Source organism: Mytilus galloprovincialis, chromosome 5 (genome assembly GCF_965363235.1).
Source record: "Mytilus galloprovincialis chromosome 5, xbMytGall1.hap1.1, whole genome shotgun sequence".
NCBI classification, from domain to species: domain Eukaryota; kingdom Metazoa; phylum Mollusca; class Bivalvia; order Mytilida; family Mytilidae; genus Mytilus; species Mytilus galloprovincialis.
In genome coordinates this window covers 50,986,418-51,009,477 of record NC_134842.1, presented here as the reverse complement: position 1 = coordinate 51,009,477, position 23,060 = coordinate 50,986,418, and the positions used below count along the sequence as shown (strand labels likewise).

The window sequence follows — 23,060 nt, the reverse complement described above, 5'->3', positions numbered from 1 at the left end:
GAGAGAGAGAGAGAGAGAGAGAGAGAGAGAGAGAGAGAGAGAGAGAGAGAGAGAGAGAGAGAGAGAGAGAGATATTACCAATCTTTAGCGTCGAAATTGTATACCACAACATGGTGTTAGTGCCAGTCTTATTACTTCTATCAAATGATATCCTTTCTAGAACCGTGGGGGTCATTATGCAATGGGTGTAGTCTGTCTGGGAGGAAACACAAATCTGACTTACCGGAGACCGGAATGTTAACATCGATCCGCAGTCAGGAATCCCTGGACGAAGAATGAGACGCAATCACCACGGTAACGACAACGTGTCATAATTAAAGCAGGATAGATACGGCTGAAGTACGTTACTACTATTTTACGAAAGAAGCGAAGCAAAATCCACCGAGGCCCAAAAGATTAACATGATCAAGACCATTTATATTCTAGTATCCATGACACCTCTATGGTAGGAAATTGACCAGTTGAATGAATATACTGTACATGGTTGGAGACTCCCTTTTAAGTTGTATCACGAGTAATGTCTATAGCCCATTTTGCAGGCTGACATTGATGAGGACGGGAAGACCAGATGGTAACGATATTACGCTGCTTGTATATTTGTGCTTCCGTGATTCTCTAAATTGTGGCCTTACATCATTGGTACCTCAGTTTCGCGATTTGATGTTAAATGAGCGGATCCTTTTGCAATGCCAAAAATTAGGGCTCGTCCGGGAGTCGAACCCGGGACCTCTCGCACCCGAAGCGAGAATCATACCACTAGACCAACGAGCCTGACACTGCTTAGTGAAATTAAATAGATTATAAATAATTTCATATCACATACCACATTGTACCAAGACAGTGAACAAGTATTCCAATCTCTAGAATATGTTATTTTTATTGACAAATTGTAGCTATCGATTGAAAATTAAGAACGGTTTCTATGTGACAGGAATAACTAAAAATTAAAGTATACACTACGTGTTGGATCAATTTGAGATTTCGAATACAAAAGAAAGACGACATATGTTAAAATAGCGATTGTCTGCCGGCAGAAGTTAAGTTAACCATCAATTAGGTCAACTGTTGATATGCCTGAGCTGCAATGCTGTGCCGTTGATTTCCGTCATGGTTTTAAGCTTAAATTCACGCTTAGAACCCCAAGGTTTCCGTGGTGTAGTGGTTATCACATCCGCTTAACACGCGGAAGGTCCTGAGTTCAATCCTCAGCGGAAACATCTATTTTTGCTGTCTTGAAGAATGGCCAATTTTAAATGGCATCAACGTTCAAACAGTTTGCTGTCTGTTTTACTTGTTTCAAGATTACTACAGTTAGTGTCAAAAGTTGTTCAGCACTACTGGTCCAAATGGTTTAGTTGTATCAACTTGGATTGGTAAAGAGATGAAATTAATGCCGGTATGCCGAGTAGTCCGAAATTTGAAATCACTGGGGTGCTTCTATTAAAAAGTTGTGGAAGCACTGAGACAACATGAATCGGAATGGTCAGAATATTTTTTTTTTTCAAATGACGTCTACAGGCAATAAATTTCATTCAATATAAAAAATTCATGCGTCGGCCGGGAGTCGAACCCGGATCGACTGCTTGGAAGGCAACCATGCTAACCGTTACACCACCGACGCCATAATTACACCTGTTTAAATTTTCTTAGATATATATCGCATTCGAGTTCATTACCCATCAATATATAAAGTCATATATTTGAAGTTTTATAGCAAATTGTATCTTAACCTATTGGAGTTAAGTTAGACAAAAAGATATGAAAACAAGCTCTCTCGCAAATAAAGAAACACTACATTTCCGAATGTTCGTCAACTCGTGTAAGGAACATGCTATTTGATTCCATCAAATCCAAACAAAAATTACGTGCGTCGGCCGGGAGTCGAACCCGGATCGACTGCTTGGAAGGCAACCATGCTAACCGTTACACCACCGACGCCATGTTACTGATGTGAACGAAATTCTTTCTTATAGCACAGACGTATACAGCCAGTTTATTGAATTACGTGGCAATGCATATATGCAGGCTAGATTAAAAAAAAAAAATATCACAACTTTAATGATATTGATATATATCTTATGATGTCTATTTCTTTAAAATTTCCCCATGCTAACAAAATATTTACTTCTACACTGCTACATAGTACATGATAGCTGATGCCAATTATTCCGTAATTGATACGGTATAGAAATTATCCAAAGTTGAAACTTTAAGAGGTCCTGAAAGTTTAATTCTTTGTCTCATCATTGTGCAATTAATTTAACAGTATCGTACACTTGTTGTAGGTTATGCTAATTTGTAGTGGAAATACGAATCAATTACTGAGGGGCGTAATTAATCTTCGAACATATGTTACATTCTCTAAACCACTATTTGAAGAAAATGTTTTCTGGGAGGAAGAATTGGAGATAAAGTCTGCTGAACGGAACAAGATAGACGGAAAAACAACAGGGAATTTGCTTTCCCGAATGTTTAGGTTATACACTGTATACGAAACAAAGACCGGTGAACATATGTTTACATGATGACGACACGAACAGTATAATTGCCCGAGGCGAAATATAAACTTATAAGAAAATGTATGAAATTCATGATAACATTAAAGAAAAAATACAGTTCATAAGAGGGCGATAACGATGACGCAAATACAACTTTTGGATAGCGGATTGAAAGGGTGAAATTTAGAATCTCAAAAAGAATAGGACAAAATCCAGCAACAGATGGATAAGAGAGAGAGAGAGAGAGAGAGAGAGAGAGAGAGAGAGAGAGAGAGAGAGAGAGAGAGATATTACCAATCTTTAGCGTCGAAATTGTATACCACAACATGGTGTTAGTGCCAGTCTTATTACTTCTATCAAATGATATCCTTTCTAGAACCGTGGGGGTCATTATGCAATGGGTGTAGTCTGTCTGGGAGGAAACACAAATCTGACTTACCGGAGACCGGAATGTTAACATCGATCCGCAGTCAGGAATCCCTGGACGAAGAATGAGACGCAATCACCACGGTAACGACAACGTGTCATAATTAAAGCAGGATAGATACGGCTGAAGTACGTTACTACTATTTTACGAAAGAAGCGAAGCAAAATCCACCGAGGCCCAAAAGATTAACATGATCAAGACCATTTATATTCTAGTATCCATGACACCTCTATGGTAGGAAATTGACCAGTTGAATGAATATACTGTACATGGTTGGAGACTCCCTTTTAAGTTGTATCACGAGTAATGTCTATAGCCCATTTTGCAGGCTGACATTGATGAGGACGGGAAGACCAGATGGTAACGATATTACGCTGCTTGTATATTTGTGCTTCCGTGATTCTCTAAATTGTGGCCTTACATCATTGGTACCTCAGTTTCGCGATTTAATGTTAAATGAGCGGATCCTTTTGCAATGCCAAAAATTAGGGCTCGTCCGGGAGTCGAACCCGGGACCTCTCGCACCCGAAGCGAGAATCATACCACTAGACCAACGAGCCTGACACTGCTTAGTGAAATTAAATAGATTATAAATAATTTCATATCACATACCACATTGTACCAAGACAGTGAACAAGTATTCCAATCTCTAGAATATGTTATTTTTATTGACAAATTGTAGCTATCGATTGAAAATTAAGAACGGTTTCTATGTGACAGGAATAACTAAAAATTAAAGTATACACTACGTGTTGGATCAATTTGAGATTTCGAATACAAAAGAAAGACGACATATGTTAAAATAGCGATTGTCTGCCGGCAGAAGTTAAGTTAACCATCAATTAGGTCAACTGTTGATATGCCTGAGCTGCAATGCTGTGCCGTTGATTTCCGTCATGGTTTTAAGCTTAAATTCACGCTTAGAACCCCAAGGTTTCCGTGGTGTAGTGGTTATCACATCCGCTTAACACGCGGAAGGTCCTGAGTTCAATCCTCAGCGGAAACATCTATTTTTGCTGTCTTGAAGAATGGCCAATTTTAAATGGCATCAACGTTCAAACAGTTTGCTGTCTGTTTTACTTGTTTCAAGATTACTACAGTTAGTGTCAAAAGTTGTTCAGCACTACTGGTCCAAATGGTTTAGTTGTATCAGCTTGGATTGGTAAAGAGATGAAATTAATGCCGGTATGCCGAGTAGTCCGAAATTTGAAATCACTGGGGTGCTTCTATTAAAAAGTTGTGGAAGCACTGAGACAACATGAATCGGAATGGTCAGAATATTTTTTTTTTTCAAATGACGTCTACAGGCAATAAATTTCATTCAATATAAAAAATTCATGCGTCGGCCGGGAGTCGAACCCGGATCGACTGCTTGGAAGGCAACCATGCTAACCGTTACACCACCGACGCCATAATTACACCTGTTTAAATTTTCTTAGATATATATCGCATTCGAGTTCATTACCCATCAATATATAAAGCTTCATATATTTGAAGTTTTATAGCAAATTGTATCTTAACCTATTGGAGTTAAGTTAGACAAAAAGATATGAAAACAAGCTCTCTCGCAAATAAAGAAACACTACATTTCCGAATGTTCGTCAACTCGTGTAAGGAACATGCTATTTGATTCCATCAAATCCAAACAAAAATTACGTGCGTCGGCCGGGAGTCGAACCCGGATCGACTGCTTGGAAGGCAACCATGCTAACCGTTACACCACCGACGCCATGTTACTGATGTGAACGAAATTCTTTCTTATAGCACAGACGTATACAGCCAGTTTATTGAATTACGTGGCAATGCATATATGCAGGCTAGATTAAAAAAAAAAATATCACAACTTTAATGATATTGATATATATCTTATGATGTCTATTTCTTTAAAATTTCCCCATGCTAACAAAATATTTACTTCTACACTGCTACATAGTACATGATAGCTGATGCCAATTATTCCGTAATTGATACGGTATAGAAATTATCCAAAGTTGAAACTTTAAGAGGTCCTGAAAGTTTAATTCTTTGTCTCATCATTGTGCAATTAATTTAACAGTATCGTACACTTGTTGTAGGTTATGCTAATTTGTAGTGGAAATACGAATCAATTACTGAGGGGCGTAATTAATCTTCGAACATATGTTACATTCTCTAAACCACTATTTGAAGAAAATGTTTTCTGGGAGGAAGAATTGGAGATAAAGTCTGCTGAACGGAACAAGATAGACGGAAAAACAACAGGGAATTTGCTTTCCCGAATGTTTAGGTTATACACTGTATACGAAACAAAGACCGGTGAACATATGTTTACATGATGACGACACGAACAGTATAATTGCCCGAGGCGAAATATAAACTTATAAGAAAATGTATGAAATTCATGATAACATTAAAGAAAAAATACAGTTCATAAGAGGGCGATAACGATGACGCAAATACAACTTTTGGATAGCGGATTGAAAGGGTGAAATTTAGAATCTCAAAAAGAATAGGACAAAATCCAGCAACAGATGGATAAGAGAGAGAGAGAGAGAGAGAGAGAGAGAGAGAGAGAGAGAGAGAGAGAGAGAGAGAGAGAGAGAGAGAGAGAGATATTACCAATCTTTAGCGTCGAAATTGTATACCACAACATGGTGTTAGTGCCAGTCTTATTACTTCTATCAAATGATATCCTTTCTAGAACCGTGGGGGTCATTATGCAATGGGTGTAGTCTGTCTGGGAGGAAACACAAATCTGACTTACCGGAGACCGGAATGTTAACATCGATCCGCAGTCAGGAATCCCTGGACGAAGAATGAGACGCAATCACCACGGTAACGACAACGTGTCATAATTAAAGCAGGATAGATACGGCTGAAGTACGTTACTACTATTTTACGAAAGAAGCGAAGCAAAATCCACCGAGGCCCAAAAGATTAACATGATCAAGACCATTTATATTCTAGTATCCATGACACCTCTATGGTAGGAAATTGACCAGTTGAATGAATATACTGTACATGGTTGGAGACTCCCTTTTAAGTTGTATCACGAGTAATGTCTATAGCCCATTTTGCAGGCTGACATTGATGAGGACGGGAAGACCAGATGGGTAACGATATTACGCTGCTTGTATATTTGTGCTTCCGTGATTCTCTAAATTGTGGCCTTACATCATTGGTACCTCAGTTTCGCGATTTGATGTTAAATGAGCGGATCCTTTTGCAATGCCAAAAATTAGGGCTCGTCCGGGAGTCGAACCCGGGACCTCTCGCACCCGAAGCGAGAATCATACCACTAGACCAACGAGCCTGACACTGCTTAGTGAAATTAAATAGATTATAAATAATTTCATATCACATACCACATTGTACCAAGACAGTGAACAAGTATTCCAATCTCTAGAATATGTTATTTTTATTGACAAATTGTAGCTATCGATTGAAAATTAAGAACGGTTTCTATGTGACAGGAATAACTAAAAATTAAAGTATACACTACGTGTTGGATCAATTTGAGATTTCGAATACAAAAGAAAGACGACATATGTTAAAATAGCGATTGTCTGCCGGCAGAAGTTAAGTTAACCATCAATTAGGTCAACTGTTGATATGCCTGAGCTGCAATGCTGTGCCGTTGATTTCCGTCATGGTTTTAAGCTTAAATTCACGCTTAGAACCCCAAGGTTTCCGTGGTGTAGTGGTTATCACATCCGCTTAACACGCGGAAGGTCCTGAGTTCAATCCTCAGCGGAAACATCTATTTTTGCTGTCTTGAAGAATGGCCAATTTTAAATGGCATCAACGTTCAAACAGTTTGCTGTCTGTTTTACTTGTTTCAAGATTACTACAGTTAGTGTCAAAAGTTGTTCAGCACTACTGGTCCAAATGGTTTAGTTGTATCAACTTGGATTGGTAAAGAGATGAAATTAATGCCGGTATGCCGAGTAGTCCGAAATTTGAAATCACTGGGGTGCTTCTATTAAAAAGTTGTGGAAGCACTGAGACAACATGAATCGGAATGGTCAGAATATTTTTTTTTTTCAAATGACGTCTACAGGCAATAAATTTCATTCAATATAAAAAATTCATGCGTCGGCCGGGAGTCGAACCCGGATCGACTGCTTGGAAGGCAACCATGCTAACCGTTACACCACCGACGCCATAATTACACCTGCTTAAATTTTCTTAGATATATATCGCATTCGAGTTCATTACCCATCAATATATAAAGCTTCATATATTTGAAGTTTTATAGCAAATTGTATCTTAACCTATTGGAGTTAAGTTAGACAAAAAGATATGAAAACAAGCTCTCTCGCAAATAAAGAAACACTACATTTCCGAATGTTCGTCAACTCGTGTAAGGAACATGCTATTTGATTCCATCAAATCCAAACAAAAATTACGTGCGTCGGCCGGGAGTCGAACCCGGATCGACTGCTTGGAAGGCAACCATGCTAACCGTTACACCACCGACGCCATGTTACTGATGTGAACGAAATTCTTTCTTATAGCACAGACGTATACAGCCAGTTTATTGAATTACGTGGCAATGCATATATGCAGGCTAGATTAAAAAAAAAAAATATCACAACTTTAATGATATTGATATATATCTTATGATGTCTATTTCTTTAAAATTTCCCCATGCTAACAAAATATTTACTTCTACACTGCTACATAGTACATGATAGCTGATGCCAATTATTCCGTAATTGATACGGTATAGAAATTATCCAAAGTTGAAACTTTAAGAGGTCCTGAAAGTTTAATTCTTTGTCTCATCATTGTGCAATTAATTTAACAGTATCGTACACTTGTTGTAGGTTATGCTAATTTGTAGTGGAAATACGAATCAATTACTGAGGGGCGTAATTAATCTTCGAACATATGTTACATTCTCTAAACCACTATTTGAAGAAAATGTTTTCTGGGAGGAAGAATTGGAGATAAAGTCTGCTGAACGGAACAAGATAGACGGAAAAACAACAGGGAATTTGCTTTCCCGAATGTTTAGGTTATACACTGTATACGAAACAAAGACCGGTGAACATATGTTTACATGATGACGACACGAACAGTATAATTGCCCGAGGCGAAATATAAACTTATAAGAAAATGTATGAAATTCATGATAACATTAAAGAAAAAATACAGTTCATAAGAGGGCGATAACGATGACGCAAATACAACTTTTGGATAGCGGATTGAAAGGGTGAAATTTAGAATCTCAAAAAGAATAGGACAAAATCCAGCAACAGATGGATAAGAGAGAGAGAGAGAGAGAGAGAGAGAGAGAGAGAGAGAGAGAGAGAGAGAGAGAGAGAGAGAGAGAGAGAGAGAGAGAGAGATATTACCAATCTTTAGCGTCGAAATTGTATACCACAACATGGTGTTAGTGCCAGTCTTATTACTTCTATCAAATGATATCCTTTCTAGAACCGTGGGGGTCATTATGCAATGGGTGTAGTCTGTCTGGGAGGAAACACAAATCTGACTTACCGGAGACCGGAATGTTAACATCGATCCGCAGTCAGGAATCCCTGGACGAAGAATGAGACGCAATCACCACGGTAACGACAACGTGTCATAATTAAAGCAGGATAGATACGGCTGAAGTACGTTACTACTATTTTACGAAAGAAGCGAAGCAAAATCCACCGAGGCCCAAAAGATTAACATGATCAAGACCATTTATATTCTAGTATCCATGACACCTCTATGGTAGGAAATTGACCAGTTGAATGAATATACTGTACATGGTTGGAGACTCCCTTTTAAGTTGTATCACGAGTAATGTCTATAGCCCATTTTGCAGGCTGACATTGATGAGGACGGGAAGACCAGATGGGTAACGATATTACGCTGCTTGTATATTTGTGCTTCCGTGATTCTCTAAATTGTGGCCTTACATCATTGGTACCTCAGTTTCGCGATTTGATGTTAAATGAGCGGATCCTTTTGCAATGCCAAAAATTAGGGCTCGTCCGGGAGTCGAACCCGGGACCTCTCGCACCCGAAGCGAGAATCATACCACTAGACCAACGAGCCTGACACTGCTTAGTGAAATTAAATAGATTATAAATAATTTCATATCACATACCACATTGTACCAAGACAGTGAACAAGTATTCCAATCTCTAGAATATGTTATTTTTATTGACAAATTGTAGCTATCGATTGAAAATTAAGAACGGTTTCTATGTGACAGGAATAACTAAAAATTAAAGTATACACTACGTGTTGGATCAATTTGAGATTTCGAATACAAAAGAAAGACGACATATGTTAAAATAGCGATTGTCTGCCGGCAGAAGTTAAGTTAACCATCAATTAGGTCAACTGTTGATATGCCTGAGCTGCAATGCTGTGCCGTTGATTTCCGTCATGGTTTTAAGCTTAAATTCACGCTTAGAACCCCAAGGTTTCCGTGGTGTAGTGGTTATCACATCCGCTTAACACGCGGAAGGTCCTGAGTTCAATCCTCAGCGGAAACATCTATTTTTGCTGTCTTGAAGAATGGCCAATTTTAAATGGCATCAACGTTCAAACAGTTTGCTGTCTGTTTTACTTGTTTCAAGATTACTACAGTTAGTGTCAAAAGTTGTTCAGCACTACTGGTCCAAATGGTTTAGTTGTATCAACTTGGATTGGTAAAGAGATGAAATTAATGCCGGTATGCCGAGTAGTCCGAAATTTGAAATCACTGGGGTGCTTCTATTAAAAAGTTGTGGAAGCACTGAGACAACATGAATCGGAATGGTCAGAATATTTTTTTTTTTCAAATGACGTCTACAGGCAATAAATTTCATTCAATATAAAAAATTCATGCGTCGGCCGGGAGTCGAACCCGGATCGACTGCTTGGAAGGCAACCATGCTAACCGTTACACCACCGACGCCATAATTACACCTGTTTAAATTTTCTTAGATATATATCGCATTCGAGTTCATTACCCATCAATATATAAAGCTTCATATATTTGAAGTTTTATAGCAAATTGTATCTTAACCTATTGGAGTTAAGTTAGACAAAAAGATATGAAAACAAGCTCTCTCGCAAATAAAGAAACACTACATTTCCGAATGTTCGTCAACTCGTGTAAGGAACATGCTATTTGATTCCATCAAATCCAAACAAAAATTACGTGCGTCGGCCGGGAGTCGAACCCGGATCGACTGCTTGGAAGGCAACCATGCTAACCGTTACACCACCGACGCCATGTTACTGATGTGAACGAAATTCTTTCTTATAGCACAGACGTATACAGCCAGTTTATTGAATTACGTGGCAATGCATATATGCAGGCTAGATTAAAAAAAAAAATATCACAACTTTAATGATATTGATATATATCTTATGATGTCTATTTCTTTAAAATTTCCCCATGCTAACAAAATATTTACTTCTACACTGCTACATAGTACATGATAGCTGATGCCAATTATTCCGTAATTGATACGGTATAGAAATTATCCAAAGTTGAAACTTTAAGAGGTCCTGAAAGTTTAATTCTTTGTCTCATCATTGTGCAATTAATTTAACAGTATCGTACACTTGTTGTAGGTTATGCTAATTTGTAGTGGAAATACGAATCAATTACTGAGGGGCGTAATTAATCTTCGAACATATGTTACATTCTCTAAACCACTATTTGAAGAAAATGTTTTCTGGGAGGAAGAATTGGAGATAAAGTCTGCTGAACGGAACAAGATAGACGGAAAAACAACAGGGAATTTGCTTTCCCGAATGTTTAGGTTATACACTGTATACGAAACAAAGACCGGTGAACATATGTTTACATGATGACGACACGAACAGTATAATTGCCCGAGGCGAAATATAAACTTATAAGAAAATGTATGAAATTCATGATAACATTAAAGAAAAAATACAGTTCATAAGAGGGCGATAACGATGACGCAAATACAACTTTTGGATAGCGGATTGAAAGGGTGAAATTTAGAATCTCAAAAAGAATAGGACAAAATCCAGCAACAGATGGATAAGAGAGAGAGAGAGAGAGAGAGAGAGAGAGAGAGAGAGAGAGAGAGAGAGAGAGAGAGAGAGAGAGAGATATTACCAATCTTTAGCGTCGAAATTGTATACCACAACATGGTGTTAGTGCCAGTCTTATTACTTCTATCAAATGATATCCTTTCTAGAACCGTGGGGGTCATTATGCAATGGGTGTAGTCTGTCTGGGAGGAAACACAAATCTGACTTACCGGAGACCGGAATGTTAACATCGATCCGCAGTCAGGAATCCCTGGACGAAGAATGAGACGCAATCACCACGGTAACGACAACGTGTCATAATTAAAGCAGGATAGATACGGCTGAAGTACGTTACTACTATTTTACGAAAGAAGCGAAGCAAAATCCACCGAGGCCCAAAAGATTAACATGATCAAGACCATTTATATTCTAGTATCCATGACACCTCTATGGTAGGAAATTGACCAGTTGAATGAATATACTGTACATGGTTGGAGACTCCCTTTTAAGTTGTATCACGAGTAATGTCTATAGCCCATTTTGCAGGCTGACATTGATGAGGACGGGAAGACCAGATGGGTAACGATATTACGCTGCTTGTATATTTGTGCTTCCGTGATTCTCTAAATTGTGGCCTTACATCATTGGTACCTCAGTTTCGCGATTTGATGTTAAATGAGCGGATCCTTTTGCAATGCCAAAAATTAGGGCTCGTCCGGGAGTCGAACCCGGGACCTCTCGCACCCGAAGCGAGAATCATACCACTAGACCAACGAGCCTGACACTGCTTAGTGAAATTAAATAGATTATAAATAATTTCATATCACATACCACATTGTACCAAGACAGTGAACAAGTATTCCAATCTCTAGAATATGTTATTTTTATTGACAAATTGTAGCTATCGATTGAAAATTAAGAACGGTTTCTATGTGACAGGAATAACTAAAAATTAAAGTATACACTACGTGTTGGATCAATTTGAGATTTCGAATACAAAAGAAAGACGACATATGTTAAAATAGCGATTGTCTGCCGGCAGAAGTTAAGTTAACCATCAATTAGGTCAACTGTTGATATGCCTGAGCTGCAATGCTGTGCCGTTGATTTCCGTCATGGTTTTAAGCTTAAATTCACGCTTAGAACCCCAAGGTTTCCGTGGTGTAGTGGTTATCACATCCGCTTAACACGCGGAAGGTCCTGAGTTCAATCCTCAGCGGAAACATCTATTTTTGCTGTCTTGAAGAATGGCCAATTTTAAATGGCATCAACGTTCAAACAGTTTGCTGTCTGTTTTACTTGTTTCAAGATTACTACAGTTAGTGTCAAAAGTTGTTCAGCACTACTGGTCCAAATGGTTTAGTTGTATCAACTTGGATTGGTAAAGAGATGAAATTAATGCCGGTATGCCGAGTAGTCCGAAATTTGAAATCACTGGGGTGCTTCTATTAAAAAGTTGTGGAAGCACTGAGACAACATGAATCGGAATGGTCAGAATATTTTTTTTTTCAAATGACGTCTACAGGCAATAAATTTCATTCAATATAAAAAATTCATGCGTCGGCCGGGAGTCGAACCCGGATCGACTGCTTGGAAGGCAACCATGCTAACCGTTACACCACCGACGCCATAATTACACCTGTTTAAATTTTCTTAGATATATATCGCATTCGAGTTCATTACCCATCAATATATAAAGCTTCATATATTTGAAGTTTTATAGCAAATTGTATCTTAACCTATTGGAGTTAAGTTAGACAAAAAGATATGAAAACAAGCTCTCTCGCAAATAAAGAAACACTACATTTCCGAATGTTCGTCAACTCGTGTAAGGAACATGCTATTTGATTCCATCAAATCCAAACAAAAATTACGTGCGTCGGCCGGGAGTCGAACCCGGATCGACTGCTTGGAAGGCAACCATGCTAACCGTTACACCACCGACGCCATGTTACTGATGTGAACGAAATTCTTTCTTATAGCACAGACGTATACAGCCAGTTTATTGAATTACGTGGCAATGCATATATGCAGGCTAGATTAAAAAAAAAAATATCACAACTTTAATGATATTGATATATATCTTATGATGTCTATTTCTTTAAAATTTCCCCATGCTAACAAAATATTTACTTCTACACTGCTACATAGTACATGATAGCTGATGCCAATTATTCCGTAATTGATACGGTATAGAAATTATCCAAAGTTGAAACTTTAAGAGGTCCTGAAAGTTTAATTCTTTGTCTCATCATTGTGCAATTAATTTAACAGTATCGTACACTTGTTGTAGGTTATGCTAATTTGTAGTGGAAATACGAATCAATTACTGAGGGGCGTAATTAATCTTCGAACATATGTTACATTCTCTAAACCACTATTTGAAGAAAATGTTTTCTGGGAGGAAGAATTGGAGATAAAGTCTGCTGAACGGAACAAGATAGACGGAAAAACAACAGGGAATTTGCTTTCCCGAATGTTTAGGTTATACACTGTATACGAAACAAAGACCGGTGAACATATGTTTACATGATGACGACACGAACAGTATAATTGCCCGAGGCGAAATATAAACTTATAAGAAAATGTATGAAATTCATGATAACATTAAAGAAAAAATACAGTTCATAAGAGGGCGATAACGATGACGCAAATACAACTTTTGGATAGCGGATTGAAAGGGTGAAATTTAGAATCTCAAAAAGAATAGGACAAAATCCAGCAACAGATGGATAAGAGAGAGAGAGAGAGAGAGAGAGAGAGAGAGAGAGAGAGAGAGAGAGAGAGAGAGAGAGAGAGAGAGAGAGAGAGAGAGATATTACCAATCTTTAGCGTCGAAATTGTATACCACAACATGGTGTTAGTGCCAGTCTTATTACTTCTATCAAATGATATCCTTTCTAGAACCGTGGGGGTCATTATGCAATGGGTGTAGTCTGTCTGGGAGGAAACACAAATCTGACTTACCGGAGACCGGAATGTTAACATCGATCCGCAGTCAGGAATCCCTGGACGAAGAATGAGACGCAATCACCACGGTAACGACAACGTGTCATAATTAAAGCAGGATAGATACGGCTGAAGTACGTTACTACTATTTTACGAAAGAAGCGAAGCAAAATCCACCGAGGCCCAAAAGATTAACATGATCAAGACCATTTATATTCTAGTATCCATGACACCTCTATGGTAGGAAATTGACCAGTTGAATGAATATACTGTACATGGTTGGAGACTCCCTTTTAAGTTGTATCACGAGTAATGTCTATAGCCCATTTTGCAGGCTGACATTGATGAGGACGGGAAGACGAGATGGGTAACGATATTACGCTGCTTGTATATTTGTGCTTCCGTGATTCTCTAAATTGTGGCCTTACATCATTGGTACCTCAGTTTCGCGATTTGATGTTAAATGAGCGGATCCTTTTGCAATGCCAAAAATTAGGGCTCGTCCGGGAGTCGAACCCGGGACCTCTCGCACCCGAAGCGAGAATCATACCACTAGACCAACGAGCCTGACACTGCTTAGTGAAATTAAATAGATTATAAATAATTTCATATCACATACCACATTGTACCAAGACAGTGAACAAGTATTCCAATCTCTAGAATATGTTATTTTTATTGACAAATTGTAGCTATCGATTGAAAATTAAGAACGGTTTCTATGTGACAGGAATAACTAAAAATTAAAGTATACACTACGTGTTGGATCAATTTGAGATTTCGAATACAAAAGAAAGACGACATATGTTAAAATAGCGATTGTCTGCCGGCAGAAGTTAAGTTAACCATCAATTAGGTCAACTGTTGATATGCCTGAGCTGCAATGCTGTGCCGTTGATTTCCGTCATGGTTTTAAGCTTAAATTCACGCTTAGAACCCCAAGGTTTCCGTGGTGTAGTGGTTATCACATCCGCTTAACACGCGGAAGGTCCTGAGTTCAATCCTCAGCGGAAACATCTATTTTTGCTGTCTTGAAGAATGGCCAATTTTAAATGGCATCAACGTTCAAACAGTTTGCTGTCTGTTTTACTTGTTTCAAGATTACTACAGTTAGTGTCAAAAGTTGTTCAGCACTACTGGTCCAAATGGTTTAGTTGTATCAACTTGGATTGGTAAAGAGATGAAATTAATGCCGGTATGCCGAGTAGTCCGAAATTTGAAATCACTGGGGTGCTTCTATTAAAAAGTTGTGGAAGCACTGAGACAACATGAATCGGAATGGTCAGAATATTTTTTTTTTCAAATGACGTCTACAGGCAATAAATTTCATTCAATATAAAAAATTCATGCGTCGGCCGGGAGTCGAACCCGGATCGACTGCTTGGAAGGCAACCATGCTAACCGTTACACCACCGACGCCATAATTACACCTGTTTAAATTTTCTTAGATATATATCGCATTCGAGTTCATTACCCATCAATATATAAAGCTTCATATATTTGAAGTTTTATAGCAAATTGTATCTTAACCTATTGGAGTTAAGTTAGACAAAAAGATATGAAAACAAGCTCTCTCGCAAATAAAGAAACACTACATTTCCGAATGTTCGTCAACTCGTGTAAGGAACATGCTATTTGATTCCATCAAATCCAAACAAAAATTACGTGCGTCGGCCGGGAGTCGAACCCGGATCGACTGCTTGGAAGGCAACCATGCTAACCGTTACACCACCGACGCCATGTTACTGATGTGAACGAAATTCTTTCTTATAGCACAGACGTATACAGCCAGTTTATTGAATTACGTGGCAATGCATATATGCAGGCTAGATTAAAAAAAAAAAATATCACAACTTTAATGATATTGATATATATCTTATGATGTCTATTTCTTTAAAATTTCCCCATGCTAACAAAATATTTACTTCTACACTGCTACATAGTACATGATAGCTGATGCCAATTATTCCGTAATTGATACGGTATAGAAATTATCCAAAGTTGAAACTTTAAGAGGTCCTGAAAGTTTAATTCTTTGTCTCATCATTGTGCAATTAATTTAACAGTATCGTACACTTGTTGTAGGTTATGCTAATTTGTAGTGGAAATACGAATCAATTACTGAGGGGCGTAATTAATCTTCGAACATATGTTACATTCTCTAAACCACTATTTGAAGAAAATGTTTTCTGGGAGGAAGAATTGGAGATAAAGTCTGCTGAACGGAACAAGATAGACGGAAAAACAACAGGGAATTTGCTTTCCCGAATGTTTAGGTTATACACTGTATACGAAACAAAGACCGGTGAACATATGTTTACATGATGACGACACGAACAGTATAATTGCCCGAGGCGAAATATAAACTTATAAGAAAATGTATGAAATTCATGATAACATTAAAGAAAAAATACAGTTCATAAGAGGGCGATAACGATGACGCAAATACAACTTTTGGATAGCGGATTGAAAGGGTGAAATTTAGAATCTCAAAAAGAATAGGACAAAATCCAGCAACAGATGGATAAGAGAGAGAGAGAGAGAGAGAGAGAGAGAGAGAGAGAGAGAGAGAGAGAGAGAGAGAGAGAGATATTACCAATCTTTAGCGTCGAAATTGTATACCACAACATGGTGTTAGTGCCAGTCTTATTACTTCTATCAAATGATATCCTTTCTAGAACCGTGGGGGTCATTATGCAATGGGTGTAGTCTGTCTGGGAGGAAACACAAATCTGACTTACCGGAGACCGGAATGTTAACATCGATCCGCAGTCAGGAATCCCTGGACGAAGAATGAGACGCAATCACCACGGTAACGACAACGTGTCATAATTAAAGCAGGATAGATACGGCTGAAGTACGTTACTACTATTTTACGAAAGAAGCGAAGCAAAATCCACCGAGGCCCAAAAGATTAACATGATCAAGACCATTTATATTCTAGTATCCATGACACCTCTATGGTAGGAAATTGACCAGTTGAATGAATATACTGTACATGGTTGGAGACTCCCTTTTAAGTTGTATCACGAGTAATGTCTATAGCCCATTTTGCAGGCTGACATTGATGAGGACGGGAAGACCAGATGGGTAACGATATTACGCTGCTTGTATATTTGTGCTTCCGTGATTCTCTAAATTGTGGCCTTACATCATTGGTACCTCAGTTTCGCGATTTGATGTTAAATGAGCGGATCCTTTTGCAATGCCAAAAATTAGGGCTCGTCCGGGAGTCGAACCCGGGACCTCTCGCACCCGAAGCGAGAATCATACCACTAGACCAACGAGCCTGACACTGCTTAGTGAAATTAAATAGATTATAAATAATTTCATATCACATACCACATTGTACCAAGACAGTGAACAAGTATTCCAATCTCTAGAATATGTTATTTTTATTGACAAATTGTAGCTATCGATTGAAAATTAAGAACGGTTTCTATGTGACAGGAATAACTAAAAATTAAAGTATACACTACGTGTTGGATCAATTTGAGATTTCGAATACAAAAGAAAGACGACATATGTTAAAATAGCGATTGTCTGCCGGCAGAAGTTAAGTTAACCATCAATTAGGTCAACTGTTGATATGCCTGAGCTGCAATGCTGTGCCGTTGATTTCCGTCATGGTTTTAAGCTTAAATTCACGCTTAGAACCCCAAGGTTTCCGTGGTGTAGTGGTTATCACATCCGCTTAACACGCGGAAGGTCCTGAGTTCAATCCTCAGCGGAAACATCTATTTTTGCTGTCTTGAAGAATGGCCAATTTTAAATGGCATCAACGTTCAAACAGTTTGCTGTCTGTTTTACTTGTTTCAAGATTACTACAGTTAGTGTCAAAAGTTGTTCAGCACTACTGGTCCAAATGGTTTAGTTGTATCAACTTGGATTGGTAAAGAGATGAAATTAATGCCCGTATGCCGAGTAGTCCGAAATTTGAAATCACTGGGGTGCTTCTATTAAAAAGATGTGGAAGCACTGAGACAACATGAATCGGAATGGTCAGAATATTTTTTTTTTTTTTCAAATGACGTCTACAGGCAATAAATTTCATTCAATATAAAAAATTCATGCGTCGGCCGGGAGTCGAACCCGGATCGACTGCTTGGAAGGCAACCATGCTAACCGTTACACCACCGACGCCATAATTACACCTGTTTAAATTTTCTTAGATATATATCGCATTCGAGTTCATTACCCATCAATATATAAAGCTTCATATATTTGAAGTTTTATAGCAAATTGTATCTTAACCTATTGGAGTTAAGTTAGACAAAAAGATATGAAAACAAGCTCTCTCGCAAATAAAGAAACACTACATTTCCGAATGTTCGTCAACTCGTGTAAGGAACATGCTATTTGATTCCATCAAATCCAAACAAAAATTACGTGCGTCGGCCGGGAGTCGAACCCGGATCGACTGCTTGGAAGGCAACCATGCTAACCGTTACACCACCGACGCCATGTTACTGATGTGAACGAAATTCTTTCTTATAGCACAGACGTATACAGCCAGTTTATTGAATTACGTGGCAATGCATATATGCAGGCTAGATTAAAAAAAAAAATATCACAACTTTAATGATATTGATATATATCTTATGATGTCTATTTCTTTAAAATTTCCCCATGCTAACAAAATATTTACTTCTACACTGCTACATAGTACATGATAGCTGATGCCAATTATTCCGTAATTGATACGGTATAGAAATTATCCAAAGTTGAAACTTTAAGAGGTCCTGAAAGTTTAATTCTTTGTCTCATCATTGTGCAATTAATTTAACAGTATCGTACACTTGTTGTAGGTTATGCTAATTTGTAGTGGAAATACGAATCAATTACTGAGGGGCGTAATTAATCTTCGAACATATGTTACATTCTCTAAACCACTATTTGAAGAAAATGTTTTCTGGGAGGAAGAATTGGATGGGGGGGTCGAGTGGACCTTTAAGTGACTGGACGTTGTGTTTATGTCTAAGGAAATATTTACTGTGTTATAAGTGATTGCTCGGATTTCCAAGCATATTTTCGGAATATAAACGTTCTAACTTGTATCAGAAGTAAGTTTTTGACTTTAATTATAACAAAACTGTCGTTTGTAATGTTTTACATTATTGTAAACATTGTCGTATAAAAAGAGGCTACCCAAGGGTGAATTATATTATAATGGAGAGACTTCCATCCTTATTAAGGAGTACCATTGAAAATGCTTGTGAACAATTTCGAAATATTACATTTACTGTGCATGGTGAAAGTGACAGAGCACGTATTTCTATAATGTTTGCAAATGAAGATACAAATAAAAGTAAACGAAAGTCGATTTCAACTGTCAACCGTGACAAAAAACGAATGAAAGAGTATAACAACAGTGTTGAAACTATTTCGAATATTGAAAATCATATCGAGATGATTCATTCAGATTGTGTATTTGAAAGCAATAAAATACAGGACGAAACAGTGGCGGCAAATACATCGGATATAATGGACATTGAAGATAACCCGTCTGAGGCCTCCGTTATAGCATGTTCAGGTAACATTGAAACCGGTATAGAACGTCCAACTATAGAACTGAGTGCAATCGATACAGGTAAAGAATTGTCTGTATCAGTTAATTGTGTCAATAGAAAAAATGTAAATAAAAACAAAGGTAGATTATCCATGGACAAAATTGAAAGGAATAAATGTAATACAAAAGATGATGAACTTTCAGAATTTCCGCCGCTTAGTAAAGTAAATTACAGGGATATTCTATCTGCTACATCTCAACGCGATAAATTGGTAGAAAATAATGACAAAAGTAAACAAACATTTCCGTCAAATATTGCAACTGATATTAAGTTAATTCCAAAATTTGTTTTGAAACAATCAGGAGGTCGTAACGAATTGTTGATCGGAAAAACATTGAGGAATCGTCTGATATTGTATCATATAGATGAGAAAGAATTTGAAATACTCGATTGCAGTGACCGAGGTTTCTATAAATTTAATAAAGTGTTGACTGAAGATTTTCGTGATGTAAGAACTATACCGAAATTGATGACTGATGATGTGAGAAAAGGACTAGATGAGATGATAGAATTTGCGACAAATAAAAAACTTTAAATGTTTTATTATTTTATTATATGTTGATTTGTAAGAGAGATAGTTTGTATGTTGTTTGTGAGTATGTTGTGAAAAAGTTTTTCCAAATATTTTGAAAATTTTTGTGCTCTGTTTGCATGTCTTAAAATAGCTGATGATTGACTCGATATTTAATACTTCGAATTTTGATTGCGTTGTGGAATGGAATCCAGCCCAGTGCGAACAATATTTTCTATTGTATTATTTTTTGTCCTCTGTCGGAAAATAAGACGTCATAATCATTTTTCACTCTAAATTTTCTTTGTATTCTGTGTAAGCTTTTTATCAATTTGAATGTATGTGCTGAATGGTAGATAAGAGTGAGTTAGAATATAAGTATATGAATATTTTTCTATAAGGATATAATATGATATCTATATATGAGTATATAACCAGATAATTGTGTTCGTGAAAAATATTTCATGCATTTGAATTGTAAATGTAGAATATTGAATGTTTCTTTTCAGAGAAAGGACAGTAATTGATAATAATGTTTTTCATTGATGTGTAATTCTGAACTGTGATATGTAAATACGAAGTTTGATTATAATAAAGATAAAAAAAAAAAAAATCACATCCGCTTAACACGCGGAAGGTCCTGAGTTCAATCCTCAGCGGAAACATCTATTTTTGCTGTCTTGAAGAATGGCCAATTTTAAATGGCATCAACGTTCAAACAGTTTGCTGTCTGTTTTACTTGTTTCAAGATTACTACAGTTAGTGTCAAAAGTTGTTCAGCACTACTGGTCCAAATGGTTTAGTTGTATCAACTTGGATTGGTAAAGAGATGAAATTAATGCCGGTATGCCGAGTAGTCCGAAATTTGAAATCACTGGGGTGCTTCTATTAAAAAGTTGTGGAAGCACTGAGACAACATGAATCGGAATGGTCAGAATATTTTTTTTTTTCAAATGACGTCTACAGGCAATAAATTTCATTCAATATAAAAAATTCATGCGTCGGCCGGGAGTCGAACCCGGATCGACTGCTTGGAAGGCAACCATGCTAACCGTTACACCACCGACGCCATAATTACACCTGTTTAAATTTTCTTAGATATATATCGCATTCGAGTTCATTACCCATCAATATATAAAGCTTCATATATTTGAAGTTTTATAGCAAATTGTATCTTAACCTATTGGAGTTAAGTTAGACAAAAAGATATGAAAACAAGCTCTCTCGCAAATAAAGAAACACTACATTTCCGAATGTTCGTCAACTCGTGTAAGGAACATGCTATTTGATTCCATCAAATCCAAACAAAAATTACGTGCGTCGGCCGGGAGTCGAACCCGGATCGACTGCTTGGAAGGCAACCATGCTAACCGTTACACCACCGACGCCATGTTACTGATGTGAACGAAATTCTTTCTTATAGCACAGACGTATACAGCCAGTTTATTGAATTACGTGGCAATGCATATATGCAGGCTAGATTAAAAAAAAAAAATATCACAACTTTAATGATATTGATATATATCTTATGATGTCTATTTCTTTAAAATTTCCCCATGCTAACAAAATATTTACTTCTACACTGCTACATAGTACATGATAGCTGATGCCAATTATTCCGTAATTGATACGGTATAGAAATTATCCAAAGTTGAAACTTTAAGAGGTCCTGAAAGTTTAATTCTTTGTCTCATCATTGTGCAATTAATTTAACAGTATCGTACACTTGTTGTAGGTTATGCTAATTTGTAGTGGAAATACGAATCAATTACTGAGGGGCGTAATTAATCTTCGAACATATGTTACATTCTCTAAACCACTATTTGAAGAAAATGTTTTCTGGGAGGAAGAATTGGAGATAAAGTCTGCTGAACGGAACAAGATAGACGGAAAAACAACAGGGAATTTGCTTTCCCGAATGTTTAGGTTATACACTGTATACGAAACAAAGACCGGTGAACATATGTTTACATGATGACGACACGAACAGTATAATTGCCCGAGGCGAAATATAAACTTATAAGAAAATGTATGAAATTCATGATAACATTAAAGAAAAAATACAGTTCATAAGAGGGCGATAACGATGACGCAAATACAACTTTTGGATAGCGGATTGAAAGGGTGAAATTTAGAATCTCAAAAAGAATAGGACAAAATCCAGCAACAGATGGATAAGAGAGAGAGAGAGAGAGAGAGAGAGAGAGAGAGAGAGAGAGAGAGAGAGAGAGAGAGAGAGAGAGAGAGAGAGAGAGAGAGAGATATTACCAATCTTTAGCGTCGAAATTGTATACCACAACATGGTGTTAGTGCCAGTCTTATTACTTCTATCAAATGATATCCTTTCTAGAACCGTGGGGGTCATTATGCAATGGGTGTAATCTGTCTGGGAGGAAACACAAATCTGACTTACCGGAGACCGGAATGTTAACATCGATCCGCAGTCAGGAATCCCTGGACGAAGAATGAGACGCAATCACCACGGTAACGACAACGTGTCATAATTAAAGCAGGATAGATACGGCTGAAGTACGTTACTACTATTTTACGAAAGAAGCGAAGCAAAATCCACCGAGGCCCAAAAGATTAACATGATCAAGACCATTTATATTCTAGTATCCATGACACCTCTATGGTAGGAAATTGACCAGTTGAATGAATATACTGTACATGGTTGGAGACTCCCTTTTAAGTTGTATCACGAGTAATGTCTATAGCCCATTTTGCAGGTTGACATTGATGAGGACGGGAAGACCAGATGGGTAACGATATTACGCTGCTTGTATATTTGTGCTTCCGTGATTCTCTAAATTGTGGCCTTACATCATTGGTACCTCAGTTTCGCGATTTGATGTTAAATGAGCGGATCCTTTTGCAATGCCAAAAATTAGGGCTCGTCCGGGAGTCGAACCCGGGACCTCTCGCACCCGAAGCGAGAATCATACCACTAGACCAACGAGCCTGACACTGCTTAGTGAAATTAAATAGATTATAAATAATTTCATATCACATACCACATTGTACCAAGACAGTGAACAAGTATTCCAATCTCTAGAATATGTTATTTTTATTGACAAATTGTAGCTATCGATTGAAAATTAAGAACGGTTTCTATGTGACAGGAATAA

The 23,060-nt window shown here is 37.5% G+C and overlaps 1 long non-coding RNA gene and 31 other non-coding genes across 32 annotated transcripts in view; 7 read left to right on the top strand and 25 right to left on the bottom strand.

The window, feature by feature from the left end:
• The window catches only part of LOC143075996 (uncharacterized), a 284,414-nt gene that overhangs the window by 133,079 nt on the left and 128,275 nt on the right, over positions 1-23,060 (bottom strand). The gene's annotated exons all lie outside the window — the stretch shown is intronic.
• Positions 700-771, bottom strand: Trnap-cgg (transfer RNA proline (anticodon CGG)). Its single transcript has one exon. It is a non-coding gene; the product is annotated as a tRNA-Pro (tRNA).
• On the top strand, positions 1,145-1,217 carry Trnav-aac (transfer RNA valine (anticodon AAC)). Its single transcript has one exon. It is a non-coding gene; the product is annotated as a tRNA-Val (tRNA).
• Positions 1,550-1,621, bottom strand: Trnag-ucc (transfer RNA glycine (anticodon UCC)). The gene has a single exon. It is a non-coding gene; the product is annotated as a tRNA-Gly (tRNA).
• Trnag-ucc (transfer RNA glycine (anticodon UCC)) lies at positions 1,867-1,938 on the bottom strand. Its single transcript has one exon. It is a non-coding gene; the product is annotated as a tRNA-Gly (tRNA).
• Trnap-cgg (transfer RNA proline (anticodon CGG)) lies at positions 3,414-3,485 on the bottom strand. Its single transcript has one exon. It is a non-coding gene; the product is annotated as a tRNA-Pro (tRNA).
• Trnav-aac (transfer RNA valine (anticodon AAC)) lies at positions 3,859-3,931 on the top strand. Its single transcript has one exon. It is a non-coding gene; the product is annotated as a tRNA-Val (tRNA).
• Trnag-ucc (transfer RNA glycine (anticodon UCC)) lies at positions 4,264-4,335 on the bottom strand. Its single transcript has one exon. It is a non-coding gene; the product is annotated as a tRNA-Gly (tRNA).
• On the bottom strand, positions 4,583-4,654 carry Trnag-ucc (transfer RNA glycine (anticodon UCC)). The gene has a single exon. It is a non-coding gene; the product is annotated as a tRNA-Gly (tRNA).
• On the bottom strand, positions 6,146-6,217 carry Trnap-cgg (transfer RNA proline (anticodon CGG)). Its single transcript has one exon. It is a non-coding gene; the product is annotated as a tRNA-Pro (tRNA).
• Positions 6,591-6,663, top strand: Trnav-aac (transfer RNA valine (anticodon AAC)). The gene has a single exon. It is a non-coding gene; the product is annotated as a tRNA-Val (tRNA).
• Trnag-ucc (transfer RNA glycine (anticodon UCC)) lies at positions 6,996-7,067 on the bottom strand. The gene has a single exon. It is a non-coding gene; the product is annotated as a tRNA-Gly (tRNA).
• On the bottom strand, positions 7,315-7,386 carry Trnag-ucc (transfer RNA glycine (anticodon UCC)). Its single transcript has one exon. It is a non-coding gene; the product is annotated as a tRNA-Gly (tRNA).
• Positions 8,887-8,958, bottom strand: Trnap-cgg (transfer RNA proline (anticodon CGG)). Its single transcript has one exon. It is a non-coding gene; the product is annotated as a tRNA-Pro (tRNA).
• On the top strand, positions 9,332-9,404 carry Trnav-aac (transfer RNA valine (anticodon AAC)). The gene has a single exon. It is a non-coding gene; the product is annotated as a tRNA-Val (tRNA).
• On the bottom strand, positions 9,737-9,808 carry Trnag-ucc (transfer RNA glycine (anticodon UCC)). The gene has a single exon. It is a non-coding gene; the product is annotated as a tRNA-Gly (tRNA).
• Positions 10,056-10,127, bottom strand: Trnag-ucc (transfer RNA glycine (anticodon UCC)). The gene has a single exon. It is a non-coding gene; the product is annotated as a tRNA-Gly (tRNA).
• Trnap-cgg (transfer RNA proline (anticodon CGG)) lies at positions 11,613-11,684 on the bottom strand. The gene has a single exon. It is a non-coding gene; the product is annotated as a tRNA-Pro (tRNA).
• Trnav-aac (transfer RNA valine (anticodon AAC)) lies at positions 12,058-12,130 on the top strand. The gene has a single exon. It is a non-coding gene; the product is annotated as a tRNA-Val (tRNA).
• Positions 12,462-12,533, bottom strand: Trnag-ucc (transfer RNA glycine (anticodon UCC)). Its single transcript has one exon. It is a non-coding gene; the product is annotated as a tRNA-Gly (tRNA).
• On the bottom strand, positions 12,781-12,852 carry Trnag-ucc (transfer RNA glycine (anticodon UCC)). The gene has a single exon. It is a non-coding gene; the product is annotated as a tRNA-Gly (tRNA).
• On the bottom strand, positions 14,350-14,421 carry Trnap-cgg (transfer RNA proline (anticodon CGG)). The gene has a single exon. It is a non-coding gene; the product is annotated as a tRNA-Pro (tRNA).
• On the top strand, positions 14,795-14,867 carry Trnav-aac (transfer RNA valine (anticodon AAC)). The gene has a single exon. It is a non-coding gene; the product is annotated as a tRNA-Val (tRNA).
• Trnag-ucc (transfer RNA glycine (anticodon UCC)) lies at positions 15,199-15,270 on the bottom strand. Its single transcript has one exon. It is a non-coding gene; the product is annotated as a tRNA-Gly (tRNA).
• Positions 15,518-15,589, bottom strand: Trnag-ucc (transfer RNA glycine (anticodon UCC)). The gene has a single exon. It is a non-coding gene; the product is annotated as a tRNA-Gly (tRNA).
• Positions 17,070-17,141, bottom strand: Trnap-cgg (transfer RNA proline (anticodon CGG)). The gene has a single exon. It is a non-coding gene; the product is annotated as a tRNA-Pro (tRNA).
• On the top strand, positions 17,515-17,587 carry Trnav-aac (transfer RNA valine (anticodon AAC)). The gene has a single exon. It is a non-coding gene; the product is annotated as a tRNA-Val (tRNA).
• Positions 17,923-17,994, bottom strand: Trnag-ucc (transfer RNA glycine (anticodon UCC)). The gene has a single exon. It is a non-coding gene; the product is annotated as a tRNA-Gly (tRNA).
• Trnag-ucc (transfer RNA glycine (anticodon UCC)) lies at positions 18,242-18,313 on the bottom strand. The gene has a single exon. It is a non-coding gene; the product is annotated as a tRNA-Gly (tRNA).
• Positions 20,930-21,001, bottom strand: Trnag-ucc (transfer RNA glycine (anticodon UCC)). The gene has a single exon. It is a non-coding gene; the product is annotated as a tRNA-Gly (tRNA).
• Positions 21,249-21,320, bottom strand: Trnag-ucc (transfer RNA glycine (anticodon UCC)). The gene has a single exon. It is a non-coding gene; the product is annotated as a tRNA-Gly (tRNA).
• Positions 22,823-22,894, bottom strand: Trnap-cgg (transfer RNA proline (anticodon CGG)). Its single transcript has one exon. It is a non-coding gene; the product is annotated as a tRNA-Pro (tRNA).